The sequence below is a fragment of the Elephas maximus genome, chromosome 9, assembly GCF_024166365.1.
Source record: "Elephas maximus indicus isolate mEleMax1 chromosome 9, mEleMax1 primary haplotype, whole genome shotgun sequence".
Lineage (NCBI taxonomy): Eukaryota > Metazoa > Chordata > Mammalia > Proboscidea > Elephantidae > Elephas > Elephas maximus.
This window is the reverse complement of record NC_064827.1, coordinates 123708929-123724500: the sequence shown is the minus strand read 5'-3', so window position 1 is coordinate 123724500 and position 15572 is coordinate 123708929.

Below are 15572 nucleotides of genomic sequence, written 5' to 3'. Positions count from 1 at the left end.
GACGAACTCAAGAGGAGCCAGATCAGACTGGCACTGGGCTTCAGGGTAAGGAGCAAAGGGGAGAATATGAGAGGGTGAGACTGGAGACAAAACCAGATCCAGGCCATTAGAGCCTTGGAGCCCAGGTGAAGAGTTTGAATTGCATTCTGAAGGCAAAGGGAAGTAACCTGAGGGATAAAGCAGGGGCTGGTATGATCCTATTTGCTTTTTGTGAAGATCACTCCAGGTGCTGTGTGGAGAAGGGGTACGGTAGACAGAAATGGTGTTGTTGTTAGGTGCCCTTGAGTTGACTTCGACTCATAAGGACCCTTTGTGACAGAGTAGAACTTCCTCATAGGGTTTTCTAGACCATAATCTTTATGGGAGCAGATCTCCAGGTTTTTCTTCCATGGAGCTGCTGGTAGGTTCTAACTGCCAACCTTCCCATTAGCAGCCGAGTTCTAATCCATTTCATCACCAGGGCTCCTTGGTAGACAGAACAATGGCCCCTAATGATGTCCTCATTCTGATCCCCAGAACCTGTGAATATGTTACCTTATATGGGAAAAGGGGCATTGATGATGGGATTTAGTTAAGGATCTTGAGATGGGGCATGATCTGGGATTATCTGGGTGGTCCCAATGTAATCACAGAGGTCCTTACCAAGGCAAGAGGGAGTCAAGAAGGTAAGAGTTAGAAAGGTGATGTGATGACAAAAGTAGAGGTTGGAGCAATGTGCTTTGAAATGGAGGGAGGGGCCATGTGCTCTGAAATAGAGGAAGCTGGAAATGGCAAGGGACAGATTCTCTCCTACAGTGTCCACAAGAAACACATCATTGCTGACACCTTGGCTTTAGCCCTATCAGACCAGTGTTGGACTTCTGACCTCTGGAACTTTAAGACAATAAATTTGTGTTGTTTTAAGCCACCAAGTTTATGTTAATTTATTATGACAACAATGGGAAACTAATTCAGATGGGTGAGAGGGAGGGGCAGAGTGGAAGGTGTGGCCAGTTTGGAGGTTGTTGAAGTAGTCCCAGAAGAGAAAAGATCGTTGCCTGGGTTAGGGCCAACAATCCCACACTCAACATGTGCCAAGGGCAGTGCTAAGTACTGAGGGTAAAAAGACAATAGACATTCTAGAAAAAGAGCATTGGGCTGCAGCAGTCTGTCAGTCTTCCATCAGAGCCCAGGCCACACCATTTCACATCATACCTGTTTCATCCTGCCTTTGAGGTTTTTCTCCAATGCTCTTTTCCTCTCCATTTTTTCCCCATGCTTTGTCATTACAGGCCCCTCCTATACTGCCAGCCACTTCCAGTTTTTCCTATGGAGCCTCATCTCTCAGTCAGTGGTGCTCTTTAGCATCAGTGAAGGCTGCCCACAGTGAGGATGCCCAAAATGTAAGCCTGTGAGAAGCTCTGCTCAAGCTCTTCGGGGACATAGCCCCACAGACATTCAACATTCTAAAGGAGGGGAGGCTGGCAGGACAAAGCACCATTTCCTGCTCCCCTGCTTTACACAAAACTCTGCTCCTGTCCTCCAGAAGGCAGAAAGCCCCTCTGGGCATCAGGATTTCTGACATAGTAGATTCTAAAGCCTTGCTTAGTTAGTTACCATTTCCAGAGCTTACCTGCTCCTGCAGCTGGGAATCATCCTTGTGGCTAAAGACAAAGGCTGTTGTAATCCATTTACTTCCCTTTCCTTGGTCGGAATGGAAATTCAGCAGGTTACTGATGACAAAGCTGGTCCCTGATGGCTTGGCAACCTTAGCCTCCTTTTCTTCAGATAAATAATCTTCTTAAATTCACCTTTTTTTTTTTCTTTTTAAATTTTATTGTGAGGAAATATATGCAACAAAACATTTCAATCACTTTTATGCGTACAGTGCCATTAATTATATTCACCATGTTGTGCAACAATCACCACTCTTCATTTCCAATTTTTTTCATTGCCCATGATAAAAACTCTGGACCCCATAAGCAATAATTCCACATTTCTCCTTCCCACCTGGTCCTGGTAATCACTAATGAACTTTAGTCTCTATGCATTTGCCTATGTGTCTGCCTATTCTGAATATTTCATGTAGGTGGGAACCTACAATATTTGTCCTTTTGTGTCTTACTTATTCCATTCAGCATAATGTTTTCAAGATTTATCCACGTCATACCATGTATCAGAACTTTGTTTCCCTTTATGGTTCGATAATATTCCACCACTGTATGTTTATACTACATTTTATTTAGCCATTCATTTATTGATGGACACTTGGGTTGTTTCCACCTCTTGGCTATTGTGAATGCTGCTACAATAAACATTGGTGTACAAGCATCTGTTTCAGTCCCTGCTTTCAACTCTTTTGGGTGAAATTTCTGGCTCTTCAGGTAGTTCTATGTTTAACTTTTGGAGGAACCACCAAATTATCTTCCACAGTGGCTGCAACATTTTATAATCTCGCCAAGAGTGAATGAAAGTTCCACTGTCTCTACATTCTCACCAACACTTGTTATTTCCCATTGTAGGGGTGAAGTGGTATCTCATTGTGGTTTTAACTTGCATTTCACTTTTCTTCATGTGTTGCATTTTCTAGCCTTATACAAAATTTTCTCTAAACTTCCTCCAAATTGTTCTAATCCCTTGTTAGTTGTGAATTCCATAATTTAACCCAACCCACCAGTTAAGACACAAATAGTATCCCTACCCATGACCATGTGGATCATCAGATCACGGAAGGACAAGGCCCTATATTGTGTTGTAGCACTAAACAAAACCTTCACTCCGTGAAAATTGAAAGCAAAGAGTTTTGTTGAGGAATAGTACAGCTCAACTGGGCAACACTAAGGGAAACTAAAAAGTGGTCTGCAGAGGCTAGGCAAAGGAGGGTTTTTATACATACCCTGTAGAAGAACAAGAAATTCTTTCTTCATAACAGTTAATTTTTACCATGTGCCACATGCTTCCTTAGAACAGTCTGTACAAACTATTTTTCTGAGAACAATCTTGACATATTTTCCTGAAACATTCTTGGTACATATTTTCTGAGAACAACCACATCGCCTGTCCCCTCCCTTGTTTGCCCAAGAGTGGTCCAGGTTAACCCTTCATTGTGTGCTCAGTCTGAACCCCTCTGTACTTTGAATGTTTTCTAGCAAATTCCCCCCTTTTGATCAAGATCCTGCAAGGGGGTGATGATCACTCATAAACAAGTATCCCTTCTTCTGCAAGGACTTTCATCTCTTGTTGTGGACACTCTGTATTTTACCTTGTTTCAGGGTCACATTTAATCTTTGGCTGTTTGAATCCACCAGGTGTTCCTTGGAAATCCTATAGGGCAGTTCTGCTCTGTCCTATAGGATCACTATAAGTCAGAATCAACTTAATGGCAATGGGTTTGGTACAGGTTTTGCCATGCAATTAGGCCTCATCTTCAGGGTGAGTAGTTTCCTCTTTGGGATTATGGCAGCAAACAAGGCCACATCGGAGGAACAATTTCAGAATAAGCTCAGACAACAAGGGTCAACATGAAACACTCAAGGGAAGCAAAGGTGGGTCCAAGAAGCAGGGGCTTAGTTATTGCTGAAGGTTTCCAAAAATTTAGTTTCCTTAAAATATGTAATCCTGTGAATAGCAAGAGAGTTTCATTCTTATGACAAGCATTAAACAGGCACTTCATATAACATTTAATAAGACCTATATGGTGACATTTAGAATGATTAGCCATGTTTGCAGTATAGAGAATAACAGGAATCAATACCATTGTGTAACTAACTAAAAATATCTAAAAAGGGAGAATCAGGCATAAGAGGTATAGAATGTAGCCAAGTGGGCTTTTGGCAAATTTTCCTGATATCTTGTTCTACTTCTTCTGTGGTATTGACCCAAACACAGTAGGAGGTGTTTGCTATGGCATAAATTCCTCTTTGTTGGGTTAGAAGGAAATCAAGAACTAATATCTAACAAAACTTTACTAAGGGACTTTGAAGACTTTTGTTGAGCAGTCACTCCATCTGCAATATCATTAGCAATTTGAGCCATAGTAGCAGATAAATTATGAATAGATTTTTCAACCTGAGGGATACCTTAGTTGGGCAGGAGTGCTTGAAGGAATAACTATGCTATTTCAAGATTTTTAGCTATTGGGTAATGATTTGACACCCAACCCACACCCACTGCCGTCAAGTCGATTCTGACACAGAGCCCCTTTCATTCCGAATAAGAAACTTTAAATCATTAGCCCAATGTAAACTTTCATCATAAAAGTGAATATCCAGTGGAACTCCCATAAGGCCCAGTGTGCATTGACCCACCATACTCCAGCTATCTGAACAGGGTATTTGAGTCAACTTCTCAGGGGAAAGCCATAACCTAACAGATAGCCTATTTAAAGGTGATATTATAATTTACAGTAGCAGTTAGCATGAGGCTGAATTTTCATACCTAGAGCATGGGTGGGGGTGGCAAATCCAACATTCAGTCAAATTACTAGCACTGGCTACAGAATGGGATAACTTAACAGAGGCAGTTTCCTTCCATGAGCTACGGAAGGTTATTAAGAATAAAAAGGTACCACAACCTCCACCAGACTGAGTCTAATACAACCAGACAGTGCCCAGCTACCACCACTGACTGCTCTGACAAGGATCATAACAGAGGGTCCTGGACAGTGCTGGAGAAAAATGTAGAACAAAATTCTAACTCATAAAGAAAGACCAGACTTTCTTGCATTATAGAGACTGGAGAAACCCTGAGAGTATGGCCCCCAGATACTCTTTCAGCTCAGTAATAAAGTTACTCCTGAGGTTCACCCTTCAGCCAAAGATTGGACAGGCCCATAAAACAAAATGAGACTAAAGGGGTATACCACCCCAGGGACAAGGACTAGAATGCAGGAGGGAACAGGAAAGCTGGTAATAGGGAACCCAGGGTTGAGAAGGAAGAGTGTTGACAGGTCATGGGGTTGTTAATCAATGTCATAAAACAATAAGCGTACTAACTGTTTAATAACAAACTAGCTTGTTCTGTAAACCTTTATCTAAAGTGCAATTAAAAAAAAAAAGAATAAAAAGGTAAAGACTAAACAAGGTTTCATAATGAATGAGACTACTAGGTGATAAGGTCACAGGTATAGGTTGGCAGTTCAAACCCACCAGCCACTCCAGAGGAGAAAGATGTGGCAGCTGGCCTCTGTAAAGATTTACAGGCTTGAAAATCCTCCATGGCAGTTCTACTCTGTCCTGTAGGATCGCTGTGAGTCAGAATTGACTCAGCAGCAATGGGTTTGGTCTGGGGTTTAGACAACAAAGCTAGTAACATAAAGATAGCTACTACTGTTAAGCAGAGTCCATAAAACTCAACAACTTGCAACATCCAGCAGGCCTTGTTCCATGATCTTGGGACTTCAGAAGTCATTTGCTTCTGGCCTCTGGAGAGTTTCAAGGTAATCTTTAGTTCTCCAGAGGGCTGGCTAGTCCAGAGAGGCAGTTTAGCTATTTTTAATGGAGATAAATGAATCCAAGGTTTTGTTGTTGTTAGGTGCCTTCAAGCTGGTTCTGACTGATAAGGCCTTATGTACAAAAGAATAAAACACTGCCCGGTCTTGTCCCATCCTCAGAACCAATGCTGAGTTTGAGCCCATTGTTGCAGCCGCTGTGTCAATCCATGTCACTGAGGCTCTTCTTCATTTTGCTGACCCTCTCCTTTACCAAGCGTGATGCCCTTCCCCAGGGACTGGTCCCTCCTGATAACATGTCCAAAGTACGTGAGATGAAGTCTCGCCATCCTCGCTTCTAAAGGAGCATTCTGGCTGTACTTCTTCCAAGACAGATTTGTTCATTCTGGCAGTCTATGGTACATTCAATATTCTTCTCCAACACCATAATTCAAATGCATCAATTTTTTCTCTTGTCTTTGTTATTCATTTTCCAGGTTTCACATGCAACTGAAAATGCCATGGCTTGCAAATCTGCAATGTTCTCTCAGGTCATTCCCAATTTCTAAATAGCCTACAGGCCATTAGAAAAAGGGCACCCATAACTAAAATAAATTGTTCCGTTTCTATCATGTCCTTCTGATCATAGCCTGAACACATGTTACCACATGGAAGATAGCTTTTATTACTTACAATACAACAAACAAGCAGTTCCTCTGTCTCAAAATCTGTCTGGGCAGAGATGATGACTTTTCCATACAAACCTAACTTTGTGTCATGGGTGAGAGACTTAAATGGGACAGTGACATGATTTGCTGTCCCCCATGACTTCTGGAAACCGTCACTATGACTATAGATTCTTCCATATCTGCCCTCTACCTGACATCAAGGCAGAGAAACACAGTGGGAGCCTACCTCCTGCCAGTCTCTCTGTGGCCAGGAAGGTCCACTTAGGTGGGCTATAAGCTTAATGCTATGTATACCCTGCTAGAACCATAGCTGAGGAGATGAAGAAAACTTCCTCTCCCAGCTATGTTATGCCCCCAGCCTACATGACTAATTTAACCCTGCTGATAAACATCCTAATGCATCATGTCCCCCTGACTTCCTGAGAAGGGAGGATGGTTAGCCCAGAATTGCATCCTTTTATCCTTGCTAACAAACATCAGGCCTTAGTGGGGTTTGGGGAAGTATGGGTTGTTTTGAGGCCTAAAGATGCCAGCAGGGAGAGGAATGGAGAAAACCATGGCTTCCTGGCTTGTCTCAAGGACTGCGTCATCATACAATCCTAGTTAAGTGAATCTCAGAAGAGCAGTTTGGCCCCAGGACCTTAAGCTGTGCTCCCTAGAGCCAGTAATGATGGAGATGTTTGTTTTCATAGGCCAATGTCATGTACCATCATGGCTCATTCTAATCACCACTCGGGTAGCCATGTTGTCTTCCCACAGGAAAAGAGTGTGCTGGCCAGGTAGGCCTCTGCAGCTGGTTGGCTTGCAAGTCATATTTCTCTCTGTGAATTATCCAATCAGGCTCTGACCCATAGGTCTCTTTCTTCCAGTCCTCTTCAGATGCTGCACTAAGTGTGAGGGAAACTATACATCCTGCTTTCAAACTGGAGTCTCTGGGTGGTGCAAACTGTTAATGTGCTAGGTTACTAGCCCAAAGGTTGGAGAATCGAGTCTACCCAGAGAAGCCTTGGGAGAAATCCTGGTGACCTACTTCTGAAAACTCAGCCACCGAAAACCCTGCGGTTCACAGTTCTACTCTGACATGCATGTGGTCACCATGAGTTGGACTCCACTCGATGTCAACTGCTATGTATATGTATACATATATTTGTTGCTGTTGTTGTTGTGAGTACAGACACGAAAACCACTGAGTGCACTGCAGTATGGCAGGTGCTCTCACAGGGCTTTACAGGCACATGGGGACGCAGAGGAGGGAGTGTGGTGGTTGTGTTGGTGGGGCAAGGTCAGGGTCAGTGGCCACAAGAGGATGTGATGAGAGGGCCAAGGGGTTCGAGGCCAACTCTGCCTTGTGAGCCAAGCATTGAGTAGTTAGGCATGGCTGCATGTTGGTTTTGGGGTGCGGAGGTTTGGACACTGACTATCACTGAAAGCCCCAAGGTCAAACTGAGGAGTCTGCAGTTAACCCTTTGGTTACTGGAACCCCTGGAAGTATGTGAATTCACTATTCACAGGATGAGAGTTACAGTTTGGGAATTCAGATGAAGAATAGACTTGTCAGGTGAGAGATTGGAAGCAAAATGACCCATTGGGAGACATCTGTTCTCCTACCATTGCCCAAATGGGGATGAGGGGGTGGTGATAGGGTGGAGAGATGAGATGGGTCTAGACAGCTCACAGAGCTCCTGGTCTGCAAACCAAGAGGGAATTTTCTAAGCCAGGCCCTCCCTCTGCAGCCTCTTTGGGAACCAGCCAGTCTCTCTTCTATGGACGTACCACTTCAACAGAGACCACTCTCTTTCTGAAGCTGTCTCAATCCTCCACCTCCCAAATCTCTATTTTGAAAGATTTCAAACCTATACAAGAGTTGGAAGAATAAATCAGTGAGCAGCCATATATCCTTCGTCCAGATCCACAATTATTGACATGTTGCAGTATTTGCTTCTTCTCTTCCTCTCTATTTGAACATATGTTTGAACAATTTGAAAGTACACTGCAGATATCATACCTCTTCCCCCCTAACTACTTCAGGGTGGTTTCTTAAGAACAAGGGTGCTGTGTCTTCTCGGGGGCATCTTATTCAGAGGCATACCATTGCCAAACTATCAGTAATGGTATGTTTGAGCACTCATTTAAGACATGCCTGCCAGATTTGTCTACTGTAAAGTTGCCTTTCTTCAACATTCTCCATTAAAAAAAAAAAAAAAACTATTTGTAATATGACATTGCTTTTGAAAAGCTTTTTTTTTTTTTTTCCTGATATCATATATCCAATTTGCCTAATGAGGACTAGACATGTAACACTATAACATCCTAACATGTTGCTTGTTTAGAAAGGGGAAAGCCCAAATTTCTATACTACCCACTGTGATACCAAGAGACTTTTATTCCTTTAACAAGACTTCCAAGTGCTCCTGTCGGTGTCGACAGGGTGCTAGTGGGCCACAGGATGATGGTGAAATGTGCTCCTTCCCCAGAGTCTAACTAGGAGAAAAATTCGTGTGCACAGCTGACTTCACACAATCTTAAGATCCAAGAAATGATGGAGCATAAAAACGTGAATAACTCTTCTGACTAAGAGAACAGAGTAGGCAGGTTGGCTTGGGGCTTTGCAGAATTGGGGTGAGGGTAGCAGAGGAGGGAGCAATTTGAAAACTACCTCCTCCCCCTAGTAGTCTAGGTCAGTTAAGATGAAACAGCTCGATACCAGGAAATGACATCCGCTACATGGTCAATATCCCCTAGGAGAGCCTCTGGGAGAACTGTTGTGCAGTGTGGATGGTTCCCCAGCCCATCCAAACTCCACAGCCCAATGGTAGGGGCAGAAAGCAGTGTGCTAGAGGAAGTGACTCTCAAAATTGAAGATTGGCCCTAGAAATAGATTAATTTCCTTTCATAATCCGTTACAGATCTGCCATCTATAACTGAACCTAAAAGTTTTAAGTCCAGGGATCTACATTTTCAGGTTAGGCTGCCCTAGAGTTAAGCTGCATTGAATGTAATACCCATGGTATGCAGTTGTCCTTGCTGTAGTTTTCAGGAGCCTCACCCCTCGACTTTAGGGGATTCCTCCAGGTCTAGGGTTGACAACATGTGTTCCATACCACTCACAGAAAGCAAGCCTGTCCATGGCAGGATTTGTCATTTCTGACTAAACCACTCTTGGTAAGTGTCTGCTTCCACCGTTCTCTCCTCCCGATTGTTTTAACTGTGCTTTTCTTGACTCTCTCTACTTCTGTTTTTTTATTCCTAAAGTGGGGCCGCCAGAAATGCACTAAGTATTTCAGGTGCAGGTGCCAAGAATGGTGGTGTCACTATTGAAAGATGGTACTGTCAGAGAAGGACGTTGGCCAGGTGAAGAGAAAACAGCAGAACCTGGAGAAAGTATGTCATCTAAAAGCATCATCTTCTAAATTTTTTAGTGTTATGTACTACTTTTATCATTTAAAAAGTCAAAAAGTTCCTATAACTCCCTGAAAAACCCATAAACCAATTGCCATTGAGTAGATTCTGACTCATAGTGACCCTGTAGTACAGAGTAGAACTGCCCCATAGGGTTTCCAAGGCTGTAATCTTTCCTGAAGCAGACTGCCACTCTTTCTTCCATGGAGTGGCTGGTAGGTTTGAATTGCTGATCTTTTGGCTAGCAGCTGAGAGCTTAACCACTGTGCCACCAGAGCTCCTTATTCAGAGGTATAAGAAAATCTAACTTGCTGCACTCAAGTCAATTCCATCTCATAGTGACTCCATGGGACACAGTAGCACTGCCCCATAGAGTTTCCAAGGAGCAGCTGTTGGATTCAAACTACCAACCTTTTGGTTAGCACCCTGAAATCTTAACCACTATGCCACCAGGGCTTCAGAGGTATAAAAACCAACCAAACCCACTGCTGTCAAGCTGATTCTGACTCATAGTGACCCTATAGGACAGAGTAGAACAGCCCCATGGAGTTTCCAAGAAGTGCCTGGCGGATTTGAACTGCCAGCCTCTTGGTTAGCAGCCGTGGCACTTCGCCACTATGCCACCAGGTATAGGGCTTACTTAATTGCAACTGAAGAATGTATTCAGTGTCTTCACCCAATTCAGTTTAGTAGTACAATTCCACATTAAAATGAAAAAATGGGAAAGATCTGAGGGCTTTTTTTTTTTTTTAAATCTGAAAAAGATCCAGAAATGCTAATGCTGTGAGCACAAGAGTGACATCTGTATTCTTCAGACGCGTGATGCTGCTTTGCATAAACTTGCAGAGTTTGTTCAGCAAACGAGAGTATAATCAATCACCAAAGCGGGAGAGGGGGGCCTGAGTCATGACTTGGGATCCAGATGGATCATTCAGGCATATAGAGTCCGTGGCTCAAACTCAGGCTAGACTGACGAAATCAGAGAGTGAGTGTTCAACAGATGTATACAATGCATACAGTGTGTATAATGTATTTGTTGCTGTTGTTAGTTGCCATACAGCCAGCGCTGGCTCATGATGACCCCACATACAACAGAATGAAACTTTTGCTGGTCCTGTGCCATCCTCACAATAGCTGGAATGTTGGAGCCCACTGTGGGGCCACTATGTATTTTGAGTGCCTTTCAACCTAGGAGGTTTATCTTCCAGTACTATATGACAATATTCTGTTGTGATCCATAGGGTTTTCACTGGCTAATTTTTTAAGTAGACAGACAGCCAGGCCTTTCTTCCTAGCCTGTCTTGAATTTAAAATCCATGGTATTTGAAATACTGGTAGTACTGCTTCCAGCATCACAGAAACTCACAAGCCACCACAGGAAGACAAACTGACAGACTGGTGGTAGATACAATGTATTAATATTCTAATATACAGCCACTGCTCCAAAACACACCACCTATCTTTCTAGGGGCAATTATCCTCATCCAAGTTTGAAAGACTCTTTTTTTACTTCTTCTTCTTCTTTTTTTTAAGTAGTAGTGGTAGTATAGTCGTAGTATTATTGGGGTGAAAATATACACACAAAAACGTTCGCCAATACAACAGTTTCTACATGTAAAATTCAGTGGTATTGATTACATTCCTCTTATTGTACAACCAATATCACTACCAAAGTTGAAAGACTCTAGAGTTAGAAAATTCACCACAGTGATCATGATTTGAACAACAACAAAAAAAGACACCTTCGAGACCAACGGAAATTTGAATATGGCCTGGTTATTAGATATTTTTAAGGGTTTTTTTGTTAATTTTGTTAGATGTGACAATGATCTGGATGGTTATGTTTTCGATACAATACTATGAGTTAGAGATGATGCATTTTGAACTCTACATGCTTGAAATGACAGGCTTTCTAAGATTTACTTTAAAATGCTCCAGAAAAAAAAAGTTGAAGGGACACAAGGAAGATTGGCAAAGACCGGCAAAATGACAACAAATGGGAAATTCAATGATGGGTACATGGAAGTCATGATGGCATTCTGTCTGCTTTTTTGTGGGTTTGAACATTTCCATAATAAGTTAGTAAAGACCAAAAGGATATTCAAAAACACTGCCACAGAATCCAATTTTTGTTGGATTTTTCATGTTAACATTTTGATATAAATGTGCTTTGTCCAAGCTTTTTATACTTTCTAGACAATTTAAATTAAATTAATTTAAATTTTGCTGAAGATCATTCAACAGCAGTTGCAGCACTACAGCAATAGGGAACTGCCAGAAATTCAGGCTGGTTTCAGAAGATTTTCAGAAGAGGACGTGGAACCAGGGATATCATTGCTGATGTCAGATGGATCCTGGCTGAAAGCAGAGAATACCAGAAAGATGCTTACCTGTGCTTTATTGACTATGCAAAAGCATTCAGCTGTGTGGATCATAACAAATTATGGATAACATTGGGAAGAATGGGAATTGCAGAACACTTCCTTGAGTTCATGAGGAACACGTACATGGATCAAGAAGCAGTCGTTTGAACAGAACAAGGGGATATTATGTGGTTTAAAATCAGGAAAGAAAGGTGTGTGTCAGGGTTGCATCCTCCCATCATACCTATTCAATCTGTATGGTGAGCAAATAATCAGAGAAGCTGGATTACGCAGAGAAGACTATGGCATCAAGATTGAAGAAAGACTCATTAACAGCATGTGATATGGAGATAATGCCACCTTTCTTGCGGAAAGTGAAGAAGACTTAATGAATTGTCTGAAGAAGATCAGACTACAGCCTTCAGTATGGATTACACATCAACAAAAAGAAAACAAAAATCCTTACAGCCAGACCAATAAGCAACATTATGATAAATGGAGAAAAGACTGAAGTTGCCAAAGATTTCATTTTACTTGGATCCACAATCAACACCCAGGGAAGAAGCAGTCAAGAAATCAAAGGACGCATTGCATTGGGCAAATTTGCATTGGGCAAATCTGATGCAAAAGACCTCTTTAAAGTGTTGAAAAGCAAAGATGTCACTTTAAGGACTAAGGTAGGCCTGACTCAAGCCATGGTGTTTTCAATCACCTCATATGCATGAGAAAGCTGGGCAATGAATAAGGAGGACCAAAGATGAATTGACGCCTTTGAATTACTAAGATGGCAAAGACTATTATACCATGGACTGCCAAAAGAATGAACAAATCTGTCTTGGAAGAAGTACAGCCAGAATGCTCCTTAGAAGCAAGGATGGCAAGACTTTGTCTCACACACTTTGGACATGTTATCAGGAGGGATAAGTACCTGGAGAAGGACATCATGCTTGGTGAAGTAGAGAGTCAGCAAAAAAGAGGAAGACTCTCAATGAGATGGATTAACACAGTGGCTGCAAAAATAGGCTCAAGCATAACAAAGATTTTGAGGATGGTGCAGGACTGGGCAGTGTTTCATTCTGTTGTACACAGGGTCATTTTGAATCCGAACCAACTAGATGGCACCTAACAACAACAACAACAGATGATCTAAAGGATGTTTGGATAATAGTAGTTTACAAAAATGAAAATGCAATATCTCTACCCACTATTACCATAGACTTGATTATCATAGCTTGCAGAAAAAATCTTTTGATAGTTTGTTTCTAAGGACTATGGTCCAGTCAGGGAGGGGGCATGTACCCACACTCCTGGAGCACCTAAGAACATGAACCATTTTCCAGATTCTTTCCTATATTCACAACCAGATACTTTCAGACTATTCCAGCCTTAAGAGGCATATCTCCTTGTCCCTGCCCCTCTTATAATGTCATTCAATCATTCATTCAACAACTATTTATTGGGTGCTCACATTATGTTTGGTAAAGTAGAGGGTCAATGAAAAAGAAGACCCTCAGTGAGATGGAGTGACACAGTGACTACAACAATGGGCTCAAGCATGACAACGATTTATGAGGATGGCACAAGACCAGTCAGTGTTTCCTTCTGTTGTACATAGGGTTGCTATGAGTTGGAAGCAATTCAACAGCACCTAACAACAACAACACATGTGCCAGTAACCATACTGGGTGTACAATGAGGAAGACAACAGACATAGTCCCAGATTATAGACTCTGACAAAGTCAAAGTTTGGAGAGCTCTAGGGGCCTAAGGATCACAAGCTGGCATGAGTCAGGGACAGACAGAAAGAATGATATTGAAGCTGAACTCTATAGGCTGAGGAGGGTTTGCATGAGAATTCTTCTAAGCAAAGGAATGGTGTGTGCAAGGTCTGGGAATGAGGTGAACCCTAGCTGTGGAAGTGGTTGAGAGGATCTGTACCCTCGCCCCCCAAGAAGTCCCATGTTGGGAGCACTCTCTCAGCCAGCTCCATGCCTCGGCGTTCTCTCCTCCTCCTTCCAATCTTCCTGAGTTCAAATGTGTTCCTCTCTTCTCGCTAGTTGGAGGTACCCTCCAGGAATGAGCCAAGTGATTCTGCATATAAGTTAAATGCTCTGTTATTTGCATTTACAACTGGAATTGCATATTATAATAACAATAAAATAAATGATAATTTAAGTGTTTAATTTTTTTCATTAGAACTATTTTAAATAACAAATTTAAAAACACCACGATAAGAGCCATCACAAGAATAGACATGTGCACACCCATGTTCATTGCAGCATTGTTCACAATAGCAAAAAGATGGAAACAACCTAAGTGTTTATCAACAGATGAATGGATATACAAACTATGCACATGCACACAATGGAATACTACACAACAATAAAGAATAATTCTAAATTGGCAAAACATTTCACAACATGGATGAATCTGGAGGCCATGATGCTGAGTGAAATAAGTCAATCACAAAAGGACAAATAATGTATGAGACCATTATTATAAAAGCTTATGAAAACCTTTACACACAGAAAGAAACAATCTTTGATGGTTACGAGGGGGGATGGGGAGAAAAAAACAGTAACTAGACAATAGATAAGTGGTAGCTTTGGTGAAGGGTAAGACGGTACACAGTACTGGGGAAGTCAGCACAACTTGACCAAGGTAAGGTCATGGAAATTTCATAGAAAAAGCCAAACTCCCTGAGGGACTGAATTACTGGGCTGAGGGCTGGGGACATCTATCTCAATTGACATAACATAGTTTATAAGGAAAATCTTTTACATCCTACTTTGGTGAGTAGCATCTGGGGTCTTAAAAGCTTGTGAGTGGCTATCTAAGATACTTCGCTGGTCTCACCCTATCTGGAGCAGGGGAGAATGAAGTAAACCAAAGACACGGGGGAAAGATCGGTCCAAAAGACTAGTGAACCACAACTACCACAGCCTCCACCAGACTGAGTTCAGCACAGTTAGGTGGGTCCCAGATACCACCACCAACTGCTCTGACAGGGATCACAATAAAGGGTCCAGGACAGAGCTGGAGAAAATGTAGAGCAGAATTATAACTCACAAAAAAAGACCAGACTTACCTGTCTGACAGTGACTGGAGAAAAACTGAGAGTATGGCCGCCGGACACCCTTTTAACTCAGTAGTGAAGTCACTCCTGAGGTTTACCATTCAGCCAAAGATTAGACAGGCGCATAAAACATGATGAGACTAAATGGTCACAACAGCCCAGGGGCAAGGATGAGAAGGCAGGAGAGGACAGGAAAGCTGGCAGTGAGGAGCCCAAGGTTGAGAAGGGGAGAGTGTTGACACATAGTAGGGGTGGCAACTAATGTCACAAAACAATATATGTACTAGTTGTTTAATGAGGAACTAATTTGCTCCGTAAACCTTCATCAAGCCTTCATGTACAATTTTTAAAAAATGATTTAAGAAAAAAGTGAAAAGACAAGCTACTGACTAGGAGAATATCTTTGGAAATCATATATCCGACAAGAATTTAATAACCAAAATATATATATAAAACTTTGACAACTTAACAACAAAAAGACAATAACCCAATCCTAAAATGGGCAAAGGACTTGAATAGACATTTCACCCAAGAGGACATTCGAATTGCCACCAAACACATAAAGAGATGTTCATCAGAGAGATGCAAATCAAAACCACAATGAGATACCATTCCACTCCCCCTACGATGGCTAAGAT